At 38.9% G+C, this 23,450-nt stretch overlaps 2 long non-coding RNA genes across 2 annotated transcripts in view; both read left to right on the top strand.

Moving 5' to 3' along the window:
- Positions 1–23,450, top strand: part of LOC144247117 (uncharacterized) — a 273,256-nt gene that overhangs the window by 131,068 nt on the left and 118,738 nt on the right. The window lies entirely within an intron of this gene.
- LOC110483364 (uncharacterized) overlaps positions 1–23,450 on the top strand; it is a 42,950-nt gene that overhangs the window by 16,285 nt on the left and 3,215 nt on the right. Inside the window, exon 4 of the long non-coding RNA XR_013340803.1 lies at positions 11,348–11,409. This is a non-coding gene — a long non-coding RNA (uncharacterized LOC110483364). The remainder of the gene's footprint in view (positions 1–11,347; positions 11,410–23,450) is intronic.

Consider the following 23,450-nt stretch of genomic DNA (forward strand, 5'->3'; position numbering starts at 1 on the left):
TGAGTGATTAAAGGATAACTAAAAATCGCTTCTGTCAACATATCTTTAAAATTCTAAGAACATCTTCTTCTTCAGAAGAGTTTTAGTGTCAGGATGGAAAATGAAGGCGTAAACAAAACGAACCCTGTGCTATGCTTTGTGTGGCTAGTTAGACCTGCCTTCTGCCTCTCTGCTTGCAGGCTGAGGTGTGCACCTTCCCTCACCCTCCTCGTACAAGTGGGGGAACCTACATAAAACCTTTACTTTCTGAAAAGCCATCACAAAGCAAGACATCTATGTGCATATTCCCATGCGGTGGTTTCTGGTAGCTTCCTTTTTGTGTAAACCTTCTGACTTGTTTATTCTTACATTTAATTTCTTGGTGGAGTACTGGGGCCAAGTCCTTAAGTGGTATAAATCATGCTGATGCCATTAGCAATGCTGACTTCAGCAAAGCTGTTCTGATTTATAGCAGCTGAAGATCTGGACCCCTATTAAAAGTAGAGTTTTCTCAACTCTCAATACCTGGACATTGTTGTAACCTAATGCTTAGGAACAGATATAGCTGAAATAAATAAATAAATGCATAAATGCGAGAATATTATAGGATGTGGCTCTGTTTCTGTGGCAACCTGATCTTTTTCTTATCCAGTTCTTTTTTTCTCTGTCAGCCAATTTAACCTCTCTATCTGTCTGTTAAAACTCCTCCTCATTAAGCACAAGGTTTCAGGATTTTTGCAAGAAAAATGTAGGCAGAGAAATATCAGCTTTTGCATCTGTTTGGTGAATTAAAAAAAAAGAAACATTGGAGCTGTAAGGGAAAAATGTGGAGGAGGGTGAAGGTAGCAGGAAGTGTAATTGTATTAAATATAAAAATATGAATCAGTTTGGATTATCAGTCTGTAAATTGGTAGCAGAAATGCTACCCATAAAATGTGAATATTTTTTTCCTGTATTTTTTCCACTCTACATTACATTAAGAGATGCTCTGTCACTTAGGTGTACAACAGGGCACAGCTTGGAGTAGTATGTGATGATACTAGTTATACCATTGTATGTGACCAATACCATTTAAAAGCAGAATTTGCTGACTGAATGGTTTGATGGGCTGGTGTTGGAGGTGAAGCTGGAAATTGTGGCAGTTCTCTGTCTCTTTCTCATTTTCATTTCTGAGTCACATTTTCAGCCATGGTGACAGGGCTTTCACATGGAGAACTGCCAATAAAGGATTCAATTCTTTTCTGAAAGACTCCTGCTAATTAATTTGTGCTCTGAAATGCACCTTAAATGACAGTGGAGGCTTCTGAGCTGTTCCTGAGTGCTTTCTACCAGGCAAGGTTGATCTTTCTATCACAATTTTGGGCACGACTTTTGTCCTGTCCACAGTCCTGGTTATATTACAGTGATTTTTTTTTTTTAATGTGGTGATCTCACACAGCATTGGAAGCAGTGACATTGCTATTCTCTCCCTCTTTGTTTTTTTGATTGCTGATGAATGTAGTGTACTTCAGTGGCACAGTGCTGGACTTCCACAGAGGACAGGAGTGCAAGTGCCCAAGTGAAAAGATATTATAGAAGATTGCAGAAATGTTCTGCATTTTTGTCACCCATGGCAGCCAGTATTTTTAAGCACATCTTGTGTAGATACATTGCTGCAGGAAGCTCCCAGTTGTTCCTGATCTCAGTATAGTCTTGGTCTTGTCAAAGCTGTGATTTCTTTTCAGTAGAGGAGGGTTAAGCAGTTTGCCCATAGGTGAGATCAGAAGGCATGAAAGCTCCACAGGGGTGAAGGGTAAAAATGTCTTTTTTTTTTTTTTTTCTGAAGGAGCATTAGTCAAGTTTATGTGCTATATATAAAAAAAAAATCATTGTGAATTTTTATGATACAGCTTGTATATCTGAGAGGAAGACCTACACTTCAATGCAAGTAACACTAGCTTTTGCTCCTCTATCTTTCATGCTTCCATCAACTGTAATTCTTCCTTTACTCTTCCTGATTTCAGAACATTTGTTACAGGGAAGTTTATCCCAGCCATGTCTGAACATGCATCTTGGCAACATCTCTTTCAGTGTCCCTGTGAGCCTGGTTGCCAGGAGGGAGCCAAGGCCAAACACAAAGATATGGCCACATTTCTGACTTGCTCAAGGCACAGTTGTGAAACTGGTTTATCTGTTGTAAAGGTGTTAATCAGGCCTGTAAGAGAGAACCTCAGATGCAATACGGCCACTTTTCTCACCCAAAGTATTCGGCAGAGCTTTGTGTCAGAGAAGACAGATGTAAAACTAACTTGAGCATTTTGTGTTGATTCTAGGTTTGTTGAGCCATGTTGCATGTGCTTTGCAGCCTGGAGGGCTCGTTTGAAGCAACTGGGTTGGATTTTTAGAAAAAAAATGTATGTCTCAATCGCTAGTCACTGATCAGGGTGTGCTGCACAGAGAAGGTGCTAACATCTGATTATTGAGGGATGTCTCTGCCCAAATTAAGGTGCAAATTAGATCATATGCTGAAGTCAAGAGCACAGATTTTATTTAACAGTGAATGTGAGGTAGAGAGATAGAAAAAAATAGAAAAGAGGAGTGAAGGGGGAGAGAGAGTAACCACCCATGGACCCAGTAGCCTCTTGCTGGTCCTTCTTCACCTTGGGCTTCTTGGTGGTGGAAGTCCTGAGATTGTTCAATACTTTTCATTATATGTACATTTTTATAAACAAAGGAATTAATGCTTCTTGGCTATACAATTCTCTTATTCTACTGCTTAAATTATTCCCTTGCTTTTAATGCTGCTTAGGCCCATGCTCAGTCTTTCTTTTCTTTTGAGTGGGTGGGTTGTGAGCTGGTGCCAGAGTTTTATCCAGCTCAAGCTGACTTCAGCAGAATTGCTGAGTTGGCTTTCCTTATGGATTATTCTTGTCTATTTTCAGTGATACATTCTTCTCCCCCAGCTTTCTTTACCTCCCCCTAGGGCTGAGATGACGCTTGGACAAAAGCCTGGGGTGATCTTTGTTTGACCAGTGGTATGCGTATGAACAGTTGCCGTCCCACATAATTTGCCACAGTGGGAACCCTTGCCTGGATGTTGGACCTCGCCAAGCCTGCAGCCAGTGCCATTTTGTTGCTCCATTCTGTGCTTCCCTCGTGGCAAAATTCTTCTCTGGTAGCAATGCTCGAGACAGACAACTGTGATCTTGAGGTCCTTACGCCATGTAGTGGCTAAAATGGTGTTTTCCAAGGACTTTCCCCCAGTTCACGTGGGTTGTCCATGGGGGTGGTGAAGATAGTGGACAGTAGGAGAAAAGACTGAAATAGCAGAAGCAATAAAACGAGAATCATAGAGCTACCAACAGCTATGCCAATAGTTAAAAATGCAAATCCAATTGCAATTATCAACCCCACTCATTAGCCACTGTCCCCACCCTGTGAATCCCAGAGATTGGAGTGTTCTTTAATGTGTGGTGGGTGTGAGGAATTCCACAATGCCATGCCTGATGGATGTGGAACCAATATGTCATGAAATTAGACATAGAATTACACAGTGGGTCTTGATTTTTAGATCTCCTAGAGGGGTATCCCAAACAGTCAGGTATAAAGATGCATATTTTCTGTGTCAGCCAAGTCTCAAGGGGATCTTCAGGCCCTGTAGTACAATTGATTACTTTTGCACACTGGAACAAGTATAAATAGATTTCTTGGGGAGATGTGTTCACATACTTCAAAGACTTTAAAATAGGGTTCTTAACCACATCCACAGAAGAATTTTATAGCTAATGTCCCCCTCCCACTGGGTAATGAAAAATTAACTTTTAGTGCTCAAAATTCTCATACAAAATGCAAAAATATTATCAAACAACAGGTTCTGATCTTCAGAGTCATTTGGTTCCCCTGGAGATACTGGTTCAAGCCAGTATGTATCGCTTCCTCTAATTATGCCTTAGATAAACATGGTGGAAGCAGAGAATGGGATGGAGGAATTCCCATAGGAAATATCATACATACTCTTGATTGAGAGTATTTTCTTTACCCATGAAAATGTGTCCTCTGGTAATTCTAGGATGCCTTTGCTCTTGCACAAGACTTCTTCAAAAGGAAGAGAAATCTTGAGATTTTGCTACAGGAGGGTTCTGTATCACCAGCAAAGTGCCCAATTATAGACTCACAGATAAAAGGGCCAGAGGGAGCCCTTTATCTTGCCTGAGCTCCTGCATAACACAGAACGTAGAATTTCACCCACTGATTCCTGCACCAAGCCCATAATTTGTCTGAGCTAGACAATCTTTACTGTATGCTCTGAATTTATGCTTTATTTCCCATTGTGGGATTGTCTCCTGTGCTATGATGCACCTCCAGAGGAGAGCAGCTGCAATGCCCTGTTCCCCCTGCCTTCAGGTGGTCCTCTTAGTGCCGTGGGGATGAGGCTAGGAAGCAGCTCCCTGGGGGTCAGAGGACTGCAGACTTCTGGATTGTGGTGCAGGGATCTAGACAGATGCTTTGAGGGTGTGCTGGGGCTGCAGGAGTCACTGCAGTTGCATAAAGATGGGAAGCCACAGTAGTGGAGGGAGTGGGAATCTACTTGAAGTAGTGTGGTCCAGCAGGAACTAGATTGAGCTGTCAAATGCATGTCACATAACCACTGATCACCCACCAGGTCATTATAGAGCTTGAGGGGATTTATGAGGACAGCTCAGGGAGTTGATTCTTATATTTTGTTTGCTGTCATTCTACTTCTTATGGTGGAAACTTTTTTATTAAATATTTACTTGTTTAGAATTTAAGTATGCATTCTGATGCACACTATAGTAAAGCAACTCTAAATATTGAGCTAGTAATTCTACTGAAAAACATGTCTGAGATGATAGCTCACACAAATGTCAGAAGACAACAGGTACATTTAACTCAGTAGTCAGTTGGATAAACTGATAAGGAAAATATAGCTCTTTAATCTGATGTCTATCAAGGGTATACTTCACACCCCTACACCTAGTTTCAGGTCTGTCTTTGTTCCAAATTAAGCTTTTCTATTTAAATATCTTGGTTCAGCCTTGATATTAGCCAAAATGGTGATTGCCGTCTTTTCTGGAAAACAGGAATGAGCAAGCTTCCTTTGCTGTCAATTGCTCCCTGCTTTCTTCTGGTGATACCAGCTCTTCCCTGGGAGGGGTGTTTGCTCTGGAGAAAATGAGGAGTGAGATCAAGACAAAATATAAGGAAAAAAAAAAAAAAAAAAGGTGAATTTTAGTTTTGATAAGCAAGGAACTGCTGTGGATATTTCAACTGTCCTGGTGCAACAGCAGTGCTTCACTCCAGCCACTCAGACTTCCAAGGACCTTGGTGGAGCCTTAGTGGATATGATGCAGGTAGATGAACTCCTTTGTGCTTAATAAGCAGTGTTATGTGCTTGGTAGGATTTCTTCTGCATTCTAGACAGCTCTAGGTATGCTCATTGGGCCAGCATGAACTTGTGGCAAGCTAAAGTGTGGCTCAGACTGATAGCAGATGGGATCACAAGATGCACAGTTGGAAGACAGAAGGCTGTGAACTGGATGGCTTTGTTGGAAGTGGACTCTGGCAGAAGATTAGGATCACCATGCTGCTCGCTGAAATGCTGAATAACATTCCTTGTGCCCCTTGTTAAAAGCGTTTTTCTAACTGATCCCAAGTCAGAGCTGTATTGATAAAAGGAAATGTGGATAAGAATAAATCCTAATTTTATAGCTGAGGCAGTGAATAAGGTAGAATGTGCTATTTGCTTTTGCTAACATCTTTTAAATTAACACTGCCTACAAAACAGGCCTGTGTGCTTCTGGCAGTCTGTTCTCTCCACAAACTCCAGTGCACCTGAGTTTATTTCTTGCCAACCTCATGAAATCCAGGGAATATTTCGATAACTGGATCTATGTTAACACCACATTTTGTTTCTGTTGATGGTATTTGCCAGGTGCTTCATCTTTAACAGCTATTCTGGCAGGAGGGTTGCCAGCTACCATAACGCTTGGGAGGCTAGTAGCACTTAAGGTCTTTTTAAATTTTTTATTTCTGCACTGTGTATCTCTTTGAAGAAGTTTTGTATTTTTTTCCAGAAATAACCTCTTCTATTCTAAAGGTGTGAAGGAAGTTTGAAAATACGAATCTTAAGGCTGAAACCCGCATTTTAAGAAATGCCATATAAAATATCATCAGATCAGAGGATGTGATCAGTGGCTTCTTAATACTCTGACTGCAACTTTTCTTAGGTAGTCTTTTAATTTTTCCATGGTAGTCTTCCATGTTGCCTTTTTGGCTGTTGTTTTTGTTGTCTTAAACAGTGCCAAAAGAGAGAAAATAAGAGCTCTAACATTTGGCATCTCATGAAATACGTTATCAAATTAAAAAAAAAAATCAGCAGCACAATAGCTACATTATATCATAAACTTGAGAGTTCTGTATTGAGACTTCATTATAATTACTCCAGGCTGAGTTAATTGTGTTAGGTGTGCCAAAAATCTAGGGGTTTCAGATGACTGAGCAAACCTTTAATTGACAAATGGAGATGAATATCCTCTGTCCTTCAAAACTCCCCATTTAGGAGACAAACTTCTGCCACTCATTTTTGAAATCTTTGCAATAGTTGATAGCTTGGCACTGAATAACCTGATTTTGCTGGCACATATATAAAATGTCTCTCCATAGCAACAAGAGATGATAATGGTAAAAAATGCAGCTAAGCCATATATGTACAACTTATTCTGTTGCTCCCTATCCAGTTTGCCTTAAGTGACTTTTCCTTTCATACTCAGTATAAAGCTACCATATAGACTTTTAGGGAGGAGTGGTACCAAGACACATAGTTAAGCTTTACAAAATTGAGATGAATTTAGCAGTTATCCTTCACAAGCATTGCCTTGAATAGTGCAAGAAGGACAATGGGAAAGTGACCATTTCTCAGTCGAAAGCAGTTGGAGTCATGTGCTAGGATAAATTTATTTGCAGATCTTTCAAAATCCTGTTCTTGCTTCTTGCTCCAAAGTTCTTTTCTTACTAAATTCACTGGAACTTCTATCTTATTCCCATTTTAACAGGAAGATGTAATTGTGGACTCTAGTTAAATAGAAGACAAAGGAGATTAATGCAGTAAGAAAAGGGAAGGGCAGGATGGCAGCAAAAGTTCACTTGCTTTGGCCAGTGATGTGCAAATCTCTATTCTAAACATTACAAATGTTTTTAGTAAATCTTAAGAGTTATTTGATGATGTCATTCACTGTTTTCACTAAGTTGCTTTAAAGCTTTCTGCCTGAATGCCTGGTGTTAGGAGAATATACCTCCAGCCTGTGGACCCTATCCAGTTTACAAATCCAGTGGCTTTCTGCCAATCACAGTCTTTCCCAGATGATCTGCGATGCCTTTCTGTCTTGACTTGCAACAATTCATCCATAATTCAGCATTTCAACAACTCAGACCTCTGTGTGATTGCACTAAGACGGTGGATCCATTCCCATCCGATCTAGAAAATATAAGGCTTTGCACCACCTCACCACCTAAAAGAGGGCTGGTTACTATGCAGAAGAACAAGTGAAAGAGTCTTTATCACAAAGGGTTTCATGTGCACGCAGAGAGGAGGAACAGCAATGGGCAGGGCTGGCTGTACCAGGCAGTAAGAGACATCACTGTTCAGGAAGGAGGGTAATCATCCCAGCCCACCTACCACATTTGTATGTCTCTGTGTATGACTATAAAGCACAGGTTTCTATCCTGCAGTCATACCCAAAAGAGTGGGACTGTGGTGTGTGAAGTGTGAGTGTATGTTGGCAAAAATATATTTTAAAAGGGGCCATATCCCCTCAGCACATTTCTCAAAAGACCATTAAGACCCCATGGAGACCTAATCCTCTGCTCCCCTGTACCTGAAATTTTGTAACCAAAGCTCTAAAAAATCTGCAGCATGCAAAATTAAAAGCAGATGCAGCATCTCAGCTGCCAAGAGACTGTACTATATTCATCCAGATCCTTATACTCTACACAATGGTGTAGCCTACTTAATTTTTCCTTAATGAGTGCTTTTTATCATAACAATTTTTCCCTCCCAAAGTGACTCACTGTACAGCCAAAAATAAGCATTTGAGTGGAGACTAAGAGTAATGAAGAAGCATCCAACCTCCTGTTGTAGTCACATCTCTACTCAGGAGTGGGCTAGGAAAGGACACAAGGAGCACGGGGCTAATGATGAGTGGCTTGAGGAAACTGACCACACAGCCCAGTCACCTTTTTCTTTCACAGTTTGCAATATTTTGCACTCATAATGTCTTTTGCTTCTGACATTTAATAAAAGCATAAACTAAATTGTCTCAGCCATATAAAAAAAAAAAATCTTGATATTTATTGACACCAAGTGATCTGCAAAACATAGTTGATATTTTTTCCTACTTTCTTTCAAAGTATCTGCAGCTTCAGAAGATCCAGCATAAGACATAGTCACACTGCGAGGAACCGAATTATGATTAAGCTTGTAATAATAGCAGAGACATCTGTCTGTTTTGAGCAACAGGTGTGCCACCCCTCCTTGCTTCTTCTCCTGAAGGAGAATTCTATGAAATGAAGGAGGATGAGGTAATCACAATTGTCTCTAACTTTAGACAATAAGGCAAAGCACTGTTCTGATTTTTCTTTACTGCAGCTACACAGATTAAGATACTCTTGTATACCATAGCAATTGTGTATAGACTCATATCCAGAGTAAAGTCAGGAGCATTTTTATTATTTAAGACTTTTTTTTAGTTGCATAAAAGTCAAACTTTTTAAAATTTTTCATAGTATGATATTAATCATCTGTTTTGATGTGGAATAGTAGTATATGGTTGTAGGTAACATAAAGAACACAGCTGAGATGACACTGCCAGTGGAGATAATGAAATTGCTCAGATATAAAAAGTTAGGTTTGAATACTGCTGTGGATCAGAATCTAATTGTGTTAAATTTTTATTTGATGCTCAGTTTTACCTGTTCTTAAATTACACCACAGTATAGATGTAAAAACCCAATATTTTACTCTAAAAAAGTAATTTAGCTTAAGAATAATCAGAAGCTTGAAGCAATTATAACACTAACCAGACTTTCAGAAATACTATCTTCAAACAAAATACTTCCTTGGACAAATATCCCCTAAGCTGCATTACCTGTACACCCTGAACACCTTACATTATTCTTGATCGAAACACTGAAAGCATTTTACTGGCCCATCATTGTACTGAGAATGCTCCAACAATTACATTTTATTAATCCTTTTTCTTATCTTTTTAATAAATGCCATTCTGGTTATTTTTTGCATTAAAAAAAAAAAAAAATCCTTTCCTGGGTAACAAGCTCTGTACATTCTGTCACATAGTCAACATTACTGCTGATGGACAGGTTAGGTTTTTTCTTTCAAGCTAATGATTTCATTGTCTGAAACTCATGCTGGTATTTGAGACATATTTTCAAGTTTGAAATCCCAAAATGCCAGAAATATGAAGTGAATGTGGGCATGGCAAATATTTTCAAAATAATTGGGAGAAAGGGAACAGAACAGAAAAGTGAAGCATATATATAGCAATAGCTGTTAAAAAAGTGTTTAAAGCCAAATGTCAAGAGAAATAGATAAGGAGTTTCTTCTTTAACTTAAAGCAATGATGAAGAAAGAATCTGCTGCAGCACAGAGAGCTATAGAGAAGTGAAAATGGTTCTGCTTAATGCACAGTCATGCCCTGGATTTCATGCCCAGATCTCCCCGACACCTCACAAAAGACAAGAATACATCAGTGGCTCCAAAGCAGTTTTGCTGTCAAAGCATGAATGCAGGCAGCAGGGAGAGGCCAAGTTTTTTCTAGAAAGCCAACTCCAAAAATCATTTTGCTTCTTTCTCCTGCTGCTGTGGTTTTTTTTTTTGTGTTTTTTTTTTTTTTGTTTGTTTGTTTCTGGGTTGTTTTTTTTTTTTTTTGAGGTTCTCTGGAAACCTATTTTATAGGTAGAAAAAGCAAACTGAACAGACTGAGATGTTTCCTTGCAAGACTGCAGACCACGGCCATGTGTGCAGGGCACAGGAGTCCAGGCTGACCCATAAACAAGCTATTAAGGTACTAAGTCTTCCATGTCTTGTTATTGCAGAGCTGGAAGATGGACTGATATTAGTGCTATTCCTTGAAGACCAGTTTAGCTTTCACAGGCCTCATCATTTCACACAGGACAGGTCAAGCTTTATAAATGCCAATTTCATGGCATGTGTAATTTCCAGCATCCGCTTACCTGCTCAGAGCCCAACTCCACATTCTGATAATTCTCTTACCCTGAATTTAAACAAGGCTACTTCCAGAGACATCTGCAGGATTGGGCTTGAGAAACTAATGCTGTTAGGAATTTGTTGCAATTAGAAGTACTGGGAATTAAGTGCTTTATTTTTTTAAAGGGCAATTCAGAGGTGAAGAAACGGAAAAAATCATAATCCAAGAATAAAGATCTACTTCCAAGTCTTCTATCTCTGTAATGTAAAACAATGTGATCATTACACAAATTTTGTATGGGAGCACAGGGCATTTTCTTGTCAAATGGTACCCACATCTGCTGCCCCATAAAACGGGAGATATTTCTCTTGATTCCTCAGTAGGTGAGGGGATCAAGGAATGTGAATTTAGGGGGTGAAGATGACATCTGGTGAGTGCTTATCTGTCTCAAGGTTCACCTGCAGCCTGATTGTGAGTACAGTTGCAGTGCTGCCTCTTTTTTCCTGCTTTTTTCCTCTGTGTATGTGCACATGCAGCTTTGCTTTCATTAAATACAGATTTCCTTGATGTTTATGAAGGATACATGTGTTTCTCTATCAAATCACTTGCAATGGAATATGCCAAACTTCCCAAAGCAAATACAAGCTGCCTGCTACATATCGACTAGAACATAACACAGAAGCCAAATCTCATCTCAGTCCTTTCCTTGGGAACGATTAATACTCACTCATCTGAGTCCAACTTTCTAGAGCTCATGTTACAATGTTCCTGCTCAGTTATGCTTAAAACACAGCAGTATATGGTGTTTCTATATAAGGAACATACTAATGTGTTTTGTCACCCAACACATGGTAAAAGTGTTTCAGTTCCCAGGAGAAATGGTCTGTGTGTGTGGGAGTTCCAGCCTCACAAGTCCAATTGCATATATTTGCTGCAGCATGCTTCACTTTTCTGAAAGTGAAATCAAACCAACTCCAATAGTATAATTTTTTCTGCTTTAAAGAAAAAAAAAAAAAAGGACCAAATCCTGGTAGAAGACTAAAGAAATACTATTAGCAGCATGCATGCACTTACTAAAGAGAGAGAAAGTGGAAACTGAGTTAAAGGAACGAATTGGCCTCCTTATGTTTTGATATTGCTTACAGGGCGCCACAAGGGAAGATGTGTGTGGTTTTGTCATGGACTTTGATGGAGGTGGGTATCTGAGGTAAGCCAATGCAATGAGACTATCCTGTATGATATGCACTGTGAAGCATCACTGTGGGGCTATGATGAAAGAAGTGACTGGTCCAGGGGGAGCAGCTGCAGGGGGAGGTTTAATTACTGCTATGCTCTGTGCCAGCCTGCTTGCCCATTTGTCAGCTCCTCAGCTTTGTCTTGCTCTATGCAGCTCCCAAAATGGAGCCCCAGACAGCAATTAGGCAGCACAGAAAAATGCACATCTATAGTAAGCAAAGAATTGCAATAAAAACCCCCAATATGTTTCCTAGCTCTTTCCAAATGCTGTTTGACTTTCCCTTACTGATATTTCTTGTTAAAAGAGATGTGTTCTGCAGTGTCCACACATTAGTGCTGAAGAGATGCAGCCTTTTCTGTCTGCCAGTGACTACTTGCTGCTACTCACCTTGATCTTCTAAAGGCCTGCCTAACCTCATGTTGCCCTGTAAAACTCACAAAATTATCAGCAGACAGTTCAAAATAGACTGTGCAGTGCTTATGGATGTGGGACAGAACTGTGCTGCTGTGGGTGTAGGTCCATGTTCCCTGGCCTTTTCCATAATTACTGTTTAACTATATAGGGGTTTTGTCTTTGAACAGATGAGTGCAGTGCAATGAAGCAGGGGGAGTTATTGGAAAATTAAACCAAAAAACAACAGAAAGGCTTTAGGAAAGAACATTTGTTTGATGGGAAGAAATGAGGGAAGAATGAGACAGTGATGAATTGTCATGTAGGTGATATTCCCAGGGCTTTCTCCCAGGCCATTGTCAGGATTAGCAATAGTGCCAAGGAGGTCATTAACTGGTTAAGCAGACTTTTACAGAGGAGGAAAAAGAGATGGCTGATCCATATATGATATATGAGTCTGTGTTTTTAGCAGGGTTAGTTGAGAGCCCTTCAAACTGCCTGAACTACACCAAACACCACAGCTGCATTCACAGATGTATTCAGGGGTGAGGAGCAGGTTTGCATCCATCTCCATCCTGCTTGGCCTCATGGAGGATGCTTGTTATGCAGACTAGTTTTTTTATACTAAGAGCAGGTGCCTGGTAACTTGAGAGTCTTGAGGCATAGACTCATGAGTTCTTGCTAATTCTGATGCAGCTGGACTTTGTTAAGCAGTGTGGGTGGGTTTTTGGGGCTGCAGCATGTGTAAAACCTGTTCCTTGATCCCCATGCCCCTTGCTTGCCTTCAGAGAGCTGCCTAGAGATGCTCTGAAATGAGGACTTATCTCTTCACAGGGAGCAGAGACAGCCAAAAGTAGTTTTTGCAGAGCACAATAGTCTTTCTAAAGCAAATTGACATTTCTTGGTCAACTGGCTGAGCACATTGCTTGGGTAGGGGCTCTGCCCCACAGCATCCTTCTTGGACAGAGAACAACATATCTGCTCAAGCTTTCTTTGTCAAACCTGGAAAACATTTATCAATGTCTCTCTCACTCACACTTATCCAGCACATCTCTACCTCACCTGCTGCTTACCCTCACAGGACCCCTCTGGCCAAACTGTGTTCCATGTTTGGAAAGCAATGCTCATGAGGAGAGGATGCTGCTTCCACATTCTTTTCAGAGAAGCTGTTCAACCTTCTCTGCTCAGTTCCAGATGGCTCATTTACCTCCAGTTCAGATGGATGAAGGCAAATGTCCCATTTTTTTCTACAGGACTTCTTGCCTTTCAACTTCAGGTTTAACCCATTCCCCTTATGGACAAAGTGCAGTCTGTTGAATCACACAAATTGATAATTAATGTCTTTGAAAATATTCTAATGTTCATTATAATGAAAAAATTGAGCTTTACTGCCACCGTAGTAACTAATTGTTTTGATCCTGACACTTCAATTTGTAAAAAAAATTCCCATCAGAATTGTGCCTGATTAAAGAACAGATACCCCTGTTCTTTAAATCTAGCACCTTTCCCAAGTTTTCCCATCTGCTGCTTCATTTTTGCATCCCTTCCAGTCTGCCTGCAACAATCACTTCAATTTCTAGTCTTTTCCCCATGACAGCCCTTTTAATCAGTGCTTGCTTAGTCTTTTGCACAGCTCCTTGCATATCTCCTTGTTCCTGCAATCCTTTTCAAAACACCTCTTGGCCCCTTTCCTGAGTAAGAGTCCCTGTTCCTGCCATATTGCCCTCCATATGGCCACACCAATACTGTGAGCTACAAGGGCTTGGCAGAGAGTGTAATCCACTGGGAGATGTGGTTCTAATGTTGAAATGGAACCTGAGCCATATGCATAGGTGTTTTAGTTTGGTTTGTTTTCCATCAGAAAGAAAAACAATCAGGTTAAACCAGTGGTTTAGCACTATACTTTTTTTGTGATATTAGAGAGTTTAGAAGGGCTAAAGTAAAGGTGCAGAATTTCATCTTTGAGACAAAGTAATTTTTTCAGAGAATGGATATATAATTTTCATTCATTGATGGCTTAAACTAGTTTTGGTTTTAGCATGTTCAAAATAAAACAAAGCTTGAAATATCCACATTTCTTTGCATAATGAACCTTCTTTCATATTCTGAATACTGCTTCCTACTTCTTTTAGAAGCACCCATTTTAAGTTGGAGTATTCTGAGATATACTTCTACATACCTTTTGTGGTGACTTCCACCCAGTCATGGTGCTACCACCCAATTTACTATTCCAGAACCACAGCTGGAGTGGCACAACTTGTGTCTTTGAAAGTTAATTTTGTGTAAAACAACCAGAAACTGAATTAAAAAAATTTCCATTTTACCCCAGAGAAACCATTTTTGTAAATCTTAAGCCTCCAACCAACTCTCTTATTTTCATACACCACAAAATCAGGTCCTCCTACTTCACCAAAAGGTAAAAATTTTCTTTCACAAACTAAAGAATAAAACTAAGCAAGAAAAAAACCCCAACTGAAACACTTTTAAATTCCCTATAATTTCAAAACTTGTCTTGATATTTACCAAACTTCTTGGAATAAGAGAGGATAAAAGGCAACAGAAAACAATCTAATACAATATCTTTTCTCTGTGGGTAGCTAAGTGACTTAAAATCACATCAGGGTTTGATTTATGATAGTAAAGGTGATGAGTCTAAGCAAATTATCTGGATAGGGAATCATTAGGGGACATTCAGAGCTACCAATGGGATCTTCTTTTACCTGTGTTTTCCGATAACATTTCAGAAATGCTCAAGAGACTCCAGCAGCTCAAGTGTTGCATCTATTAAAGGATCCAACAGGCTCTGGCTAAATTATTATTTATTATTTTTATTACACAGTTGCCTAAATGTCAAATTATTCACAGCTGTTGCAGAAAAAGAGGCACAATCTCTTTACAGCATCTTTCCTATATTACAGGAATTTATAGCAGACATTTTCAGTCTGGGTTGGTGCTACAGTCAAATTCCTACCCTTTAGATAGCTGGTGCTATACCAAGTTGCATTCCATCATATTGTGTGTTGTGTCACTTTACGTCCTACTGTGACACATGGCATTAATAAGGACTTCCTTCCACATTCACCATCCAGCTGGTGATGCTATTCCCCTGGGGAGGACAGGCTGCAGATACAACTGTGAGATTTAATACATCCAGGCATCTGGATCTCCCTGGAGGGTTTGATGAGGGACCCTGATGAGCTGGATGCCACTGTCACTTTGGCCCCTTTTGCAGCACTATGGTCTGCTCCAGGGCAGAGAGGAGGGGAAAGCAAGTGGAGGGCTTGGATTTCAGCTTTAAGTCATGGGGGTTGTGCTTTCCCTTTATTCCCCAACTTCATCCTTCATCACCTATCATGCAGCTCTCAGAGGAAAAAGAACAAAAGGAGATTATACACTTTGGAGAAGAAGAAAGTATATTTAGTTGCTGCTGATCTTGTAACTTTTGTTATTTTGTATGTGGCCAGCCATCCATTCTTGCCAATTACCAATGTGGTGCTTTGACAATAGCGGAATGAGATTCACAGCTACGCAGTCACAGCTTGAGACTTTGCAAATGAACATTCATAGCATGCTTCTCAGCTTCCTTTTTATAGAAAAACTGGCACTTGCAATTATATACTTTTTAACAAATACTCCTTCTGCATATCTAGTTTCCAACTTTGCTTTGTGATCCTAAGGGAGAATTCTTGCACTGCTAAATTTCCCAAAAATAAAATGAGAGAGAGGCAAATTATGTCCTCTCATAAGCAGTAGCAGCTAACAGAGACTATTAAATGAAGATATCAGTCATCTGATTCACTCTTTGAAAAATATTGTTAATCTAAAAGTTGTATTATTTTTGGCATCACCAACTGCATCTAATCCAAGACAAAAGACTTTCTATCTAAAAAGTTTTATTTCTTGGGAAAAAAAAAAAAAAGACACGACGCATTAAAACATCAAAAACCTCAAGGCAAGGAGAAACAGTTAATTGTCCTTAAATCTACATTAGTGCCTGCTAAAAAGGAGGTGATAAGAAACCAGTACAAATGGTCAGCAGGTAGACTTAGAGTTCTGCAGGTCACAAGAGGCCAAGGCCAGTGATTCTCCCAGGGCTCTGAAGTGAATGTCTCATTTATGTCTCATGTCAGTCTTAGAGTAGCCCAGTGCATATTTATTTCAAGTTTTAGCTGAGTACAAAACAAAATTTAAGTGAGAACTTCTTGCTAAATCAGCTATGGAAAAATCTGCAACCCCTTAGAAGGAGATGCCCATGGAATTATTTTGTTTTGTTTTGTTTCTGGGTTTGACTGGAACAGAGATGAGCAAAACCTTCTTCCCTTGTTTCAGACAATTGCTGTCATGGCTATGTGGTTGCAGGGTAGGGTGATCCCTGCTCTGTATTTCTGGTTGACTTTTTCTTCCTTTCTTTCCTGTTCTCACAGACTTCATGTTTCTTCCCCTATATCCTCCCAGCATCCGGTTGAGTCCCAGTTACTGTGCCCCAGCTTCAGTCACAGCCCTGCTGGTGTGGGTTGATCCCATCTCCTTCCCAGGGGAAGAAAATGGACTTGCCAGTGACAGACAGATTTCCTAGCTAAACTGAAGCAAACATTATCAACCCTTCATTTAAGAAAATGAGGCTGTGAAGTAAGAAAAGGTCTTCACCTAGATCCTCATTACTTTAAACCATTCACTCTGGGAAAGGAGGAAAAACTGCCTACTTCAAACCCTTCAGCAAGGTCTTCTTTCCTGCTCCCCATAAGGCATCTTTTCTGTGAATCTGCCACAGACATTCTCCTCTTTACAAAAGTAGCTTTGTTTAACCCAATTTTACCCAAACAAAGCTTGTAGTTTCCTAGGTGAGCCTGGCTGTCCACTACAAATACAGTGGGGTCCTCAAGAGATTGTCAGAGACAGAATTTTCCATAGTATGCTTAGGAAGTCTTGCTTTCCAACAGCCCGCTGTTACATTTAGCCATTGTACTCTTCCAATGTCAGCAGCTGAGCTGCATGGTTTTCATAAATGATTAAAGAGCTATTCCATCATGTAAAACCACTTCCTTGCATTGCTGACATCACCAAAACCAAGGTGATAATGTCTGATATGGACACACCTATTAGAACTGGAGACTGTATTCATAGAAATAAATACAGTTCACTCAATTTAGGATTGTAAAATATCACTGATTGTACAGTGGTGAGTCACAGTTTGTAAAAGGAGTTGGGAGTGCAGGGCAAATAATGAAGAGCTTGAGTCTATCCTTGCTTATGAAGAACTATCATTAGAATTCCATAGATGTGCCAAACTGAAGAAATTCTAGTCATAACTAGTTCTATAAGGAGGAAACATTTTAATAATCAGTCCTTTTGAAAACGGAATTAAAATACATTATTTTGTAATTTTAAGGCATACTCTGCAGTCCTAATTCACAAAAAACTGCTACATCATCATGATTCCACTTATAATAGACAAGAATTCATAATTCCTTATTTTATTGGATTGCTACAAATCCAAATACTTTAACAAATGACTTTGAGGCAGGTGTGGACAAGTTCTAATTGTGTGGTTATATACACTTATTAAGAATCTCACATTGAAATTTTAAAATAGAATGTTTCCTTACTTTTATTTTTTAATTTGTTTTGGAGTCTATTATTCACAAATTTTTATATTAATTCTACAGCCCCCCCTTTTTCTGTCACTAAAACTAACAATATGAGTAGCATTAAAGTTTTTTAACTTTTTATCTCTTCTTTTTAAAATGTTTACTCTTTCCAGTTATGTGATGCAACTTTTTGAAAGTTGGATTATTGGCTAGGTTTATACAATTTATTTCTCTTTTTGTTACTCTGTCTTTTCAGTCTTGCTGAACTCTCTGATGATTCAGAAGATGGAAAAAAATCAGTTCTGTTCACTCAAATGATTATAGTTACAAAAGAAGAAAATAGAATGAAAAGTCATGAGAATCTTGAAATCCAGAAGGCTTATTTAATTTTATATAAGATATCTTGTTAAAAAAAAAAAAAAAAGGAAACTGCTGAAATAGCATTTCTTAGCCAAATCTTGTTCTTGACACAATCTCATTTTTTTTACAGGAAAAACTTCCAGATGACAGTTTTCAATCTCAACAGTTGCTAGTTGTAGGAATGGCAGAACAGTTGGAGCAGTGAAGCTTTAAGCTATTGTTCTTTTCCTTGGAGTAGCCTTGAAAGAATGTACTCACAGGCTTACCAAGGATGAACAGTTTTTAAACAGATGATTAAGATTTAATTTCTTTTTCATTGACATCAATCACCAAGATAAATATCTCGACTCTCAACTGCTTGTAGTCATTTGCAAATATGGAGGGCAAATAGAAAATGCTTCTAAACAGTGTAAATGGTTGCAAAAATTCTGTGTTGTCTATTATTGACATATACATTTGCAAAGTTTGCCTAATTACAAATTTGCATGATACAGTAGTGCAATGTACAAGAAGTGGACAGTCAAACTCCATACCAGCATTGTGACCACATCAGGGAGCTGAGAGGAGCCTGTTCTGTTTAAGAATCATGGATTGTCATACACACACATACACACACACATATGTATGTATGTATATATATATAATATATATATTTATATATATATAAAAGCAGCTGCAAACCACATTTTCTCAGGCATCATTACATCATCTAAAAAGAAAAACAAAAGCAGCTTTTGCTGGTAAACTGTTAGTAACCATGACAATCAGATTTGATTAAATAATTATACTGAAATAATGGTATTTAAGCAGGAAGACACCATCAATTTGGCAACTGATAAATGGAATCCATTTGCTAGTGTTGGTGAAAGGTTTTAATCTTGAAAAACTAACCCTGAGATGAAAGGCAACTAAGCTGTATATTTATGGGGACAGATTTGGCTTAGCATGTAGCAGCTAAATTCAGAACAATTTACAGTCCCACAGTCATGATTAAGTTTCACGTACAAAACATGGGAATTCAAAAGTTTATGTTTTGGTAGTGTTTTCAAAAAGTCAGGGAGATCAGTGATGCAGCCTCTGCCAGTGCACTGGGCCTGCACTGAAATCACTGTGACTGAACCTGGACTGAATTTCTCATGTTTCAAATTCCTGCTCTCCTGTGTGCCATATTGTCTCTTCTTTCATCCTGTCAGGACACGCTGTGTCTGTGCGTGGGTAGCAGCCACCATGTGATCTGCATTTCCCTTTTCCTATGTGTTTGTAGCCTTTCACTTATCACTGAAAATTATACCTGATGTCTCTCAGGCTTCTGGGTGCACAGATGCATGTACAAATTTTTATATATATAAGAAATATATATAAATATATATGTATATCTATATGTATGTGTGTGTGCATGTTTATAAAATATCACACGTTTATGTCAGTGTCCAGTTAGACAAAATAAATTGTGGTTAAGTTTAATTCCTCTCAGAAGTTCTTGCTTCAAAAGAAGGATTACATCACAACAAGACCTAGGTGCCTAAAAATGTAGATGGAAGTCATCTGGGATTTAAAATACTGAAATATCAATGGGCATTATATGTCAGAAGGCTTGTAAAGTCCTGCCACATGCTGATTGGTATGTCTAGATCTAGTCCAAAAGTACTAAAAGGATCTCAAAAGCAATCCTACTGTTTGCCATATGTCAAATCTCACATCATTCTGTGGTCACACCAGTCTTGACTCAGGAGAGAGGAGCCTTACAGGTGGCTGAGCAGCCTTCACTGCCAAGCAGCTGGGGTGCACACCAGGGCTTGGAGACAGACAAAGTGGGCAAACAAATTGTTATAACTGAATTGCAATGAGAAAGACCTATCGCACTGTTAGGACCTAGGGTGGCTGTGCTTTGGCACAGCTCTCTTGGTTTGAAAAGACAGGTGTTTGCTAAGGAAGGCAGGAGCCTCCCCTGAACTAGAAAATGTAAACCCCCTCCCTCCTAATTGTTAAAAATTTGAAATTAAGGGGGGCTCTCAGGCAAAAATATGGGAGCAGGAATAACAGCTCTTTATTAGGGAAGAAAATAAAAAATAAAATAAACAATGCAGTAATACAAAACAACACTGACAGAGCCAGAGTACAACTTGACACCCTGTTGGACAGGGTGTTGGTAGCAGTCCAATTGGAATTACGGCTGCAGTCCTCCTGGAGTGGCAGGTGTGGTTCTGTTGAAGCAGTGATCCTGTAGAAGGGTGTAGTCTTCTTCTGAAGATCCAGTAGGAAAGGCAGCTGTTCCCCTGAGAATCCAGTGGAAAGGCTGTTCTGTCTAGTGTCCCAAAATCTCAGATTTTATCCAGTTAGGAATGCTTGTCTCCTCCCTCTGGGTGGAGCATCTCAAAATGGAATGCTGTAATTTTTATCAGTCATGCAGTGACATTCAACAGGACATTAACAGCAGATGTGTCCCCAGAGGGAGGATTGGTTTGTGGAAGAGATAAAGAAAAACTGTCCAATTAACAGAAGATAACTGCCTCACCTCTAACAGATGGCAAATAAAATACACATTGCTTTGCAATCTAGGACAATAGTATATAAATGTAGGGGAGAAGAGAGATAAGTGATAAGTGTGATAACTATGAAGTCTCTTGTTTGTTCTAAGGTAAAATTATGTGGAAGGTCTTGTCCCCTTAGTTTAGCTGTTGAAGAACTGCTTGAGTACTGAATTTTTATCATTTGGATTTCCTATGGCTGTTAAAATAAATGCTAGCTGAAATACCAGTATGAAAATCCTAAGAAATTTGTCAAATATCTGTAATTAAAATAAACAGACTATTTCCCCTCTGTCTGGATTCCCTCTTTGGATAATGGTTTCCACATACTAAAATCTAAGTATCACCCACTATCTCTATTGCTGTAAACTCTTTTTTGGATAAGGAGCAATATTTAAAAGTATTTATGTAACTAAAGACAGAGAATTGCCATTAGTACAAGTTGTTTTAGAAGTGCAAAGCTAGTTACCTTAACCTCTATATCAAAACTTAATTAAGATCTTACTTCACTTTAAATTGTTTCAAATGTAGAAACATGGTATCTGACTTGCAGTCTAAGTTATTTTCTTTTCCAGATCATACTGTAAATGTTATGGTCCGAAAAACTGAAAGGAAAATCTGGCACATGTACAAAGAGACAACTGAAACCATTGGGATCAATGGCAGGGAGACACTAAACTGGTCAGAGATATTTAGCAGTCTTCTAAGGCATTTATCTATAATTTTGGAGGATACAAGCATCTAGATTTTTCCCTCAGCTGCTTAGACTTGATAGTGCTGACACTGACATCTCTAAAAAATTTAAGGGAACTGAGGGAGACACCGAGATTTAGCTGACATGAGCTGCTCCCAAAGAAGTCTGTCTCTGTCCTCCAGAGGGAACTGAGGAAGAATCACTTCCCTTGGCTGAAGTTGGTCTTGTAAATACTTCTCTGAGACTCTTAAAGCATCTTAGTTCTTGTGTATTTTGATTCCTAATCCAATACCCTGTGTGGGTTGGTTCTGGAGACCAATACAACTGGTACTGTGAAAGCAAAGCTGCTGCAGAACCAGTGCCAGAACAGGGTCTTACTTTGGTAGATACAGTACATTTTGTTATTGTGTGAGCAAGAAAAGAGTGCAGCTAAAGCATCACAGCTAGCCAATAAAAAATGAAGCACTCTACAGAAGCATTAGGGTGCATAAAAAATTAACTCCAGGCTCATGTATGCAAAACTTAATTATGTAGGCTTCAAATCTTATCAGAGTCATTGTTTAACTGCTCTCCTCAGAAACTAGGCTAATTCTTGAAACCTTTCATATTTATAATTTATTTTAAATGCAGCAAATATTTAAACTTGAAATATAATTCAGCCTCTCTTTCCTGAGCTAAGTTTGTTATGAGGATTTTGTTGTATTGTCATTTAGGCAGATACTGTACAAATATAGATATGAATTAAATAAGACCCTTGAGCCCACAATTAAAATCAACATAAGTTGACATTGCTTTATTAAAGCTCACAGGGACAGATTTGTCTTAGTAGAAGAGTTTGCTCATGTCTAGTAACATGGCTGGCATCCTAAAAACAGGAGTCAGAAAAAAGGAGTTTTCATAAGCCAGAAAACATGCAAGAAGAAGTAAACATTCATCCAGTTGGGAGACTATGCTAATTTTTGGGGATTTTTTCTTCACCAAAACAGGGAGATATTCCTGGGCACTGGTTGCTCAATGCAATACAAAAAAACTCTTTTGAGGTGTTCTAAACATTTTTAGCATGTTGTCATTCTGTGTCCACACAGACACTTAAGAAGCATAGCTGTTTTAAGGCACAAATAATGATCTCAATGAACCCTATATGAAAATCCCTATATTTGAGACTTTGAAATAATCCAGGATGTAATGACAAATATTATTTTTATTTTATTTTATTTTATTTTATTTTATTTTATTTTATTTTATTTTATTTTATTTTATTTTATTTTATTTTATTTTATTTTATTTTATTTTATTTTATTTTATTGTTGAAACGGATCAATACATTCCTAATAGTGCTTTGAAAGACAAGAACAGGTATTTTACTTTATCTCCAGCCCTGCCCATGCCTAAATAACATTAGTGTTTGATGATACTTGCTGTGCAGCAGTATTGTGGTCTGCCAGGGTCTTGGTCTTGCCAGTAACTTCTCTGTCTCAGTCCCTCTTTTCTCAGTTGTTCAAGGAAACATATTTATAATGGGAACATTTAAGATCCAGCTGATCTCTTAATGCCCTGCAGCAAATAAAAATGGTGGGTGTAGAGCCTGGCATGCTTTTTAGCATTGTTGAAGTGCTGCATAAGGAATTTGGCTGCCTAAGTCCCATTAAAGTATATGGGAACCATACGGACAGATTGTCAAGTACCACTTTAAAAATGTAGGTGATTCTGTCTGCAACAGAGCACAGGATTGTTCAGTACTCCTCTTTTTTAACCTGTCTCAAGTTTTATTTTCTGCATTTAACTCATGGAAATTGCTGTAGATAAAGAATCATCCCGCAGGCTGTATTCTGGGTCATACCCTGCTTGCTACTGCTTTAGTTTTCCCAGTACTGACTGTGTGGACATATCTTCTCCTGAAGTTCTTCTAACAACATGTCATTTGGGACCCAGTAAACACATAGCTTGGCTCTGTTCTAAACATAATTTATTAGATATCTTGGATTCATTTTCACTCCTCTTGAATATAGAGGCAGGTAAATGGTGATCAACTGAGGATTCTTTCTCATTTGCAAGATTCTGAAGCCTCCTGAAATTTAAGCCTCTGTTTTCTCTCTGCTTCCCCTGACTACAGTGTGTTATTTAAAGTTTTTATCTCAAAATTGCTAACCAAATTTTAGGAAGACCTTTTACCTTGAGAGGCACAAGGACAAAATTCCTTGGTTATGACATGGGATGATCCTATGTCTAATTTCTCTAATGTGGGAACAAGTACAGAAAAAATACCCAGGGAAAATAGAGAACTCGGGTTTTGATAAGTTAAAATACAGAGTGAATAGTTCTAGCAGGTTTTCAGAGCTATAAAGAGACTCCTGTCACATGTGCCCTGGGACAATACCCATGTGGAGGCCTTTGGCTGCTGTCACCAGGGAGGGCAGCGGGATCACCAGTGCTCAGCTTTGAGCTAATCCA

This window comes from Lonchura striata, chromosome 1, assembly GCF_046129695.1.
Source record: "Lonchura striata isolate bLonStr1 chromosome 1, bLonStr1.mat, whole genome shotgun sequence".
Taxonomy (NCBI): Eukaryota; Metazoa; Chordata; class Aves; order Passeriformes; family Estrildidae; genus Lonchura; species Lonchura striata.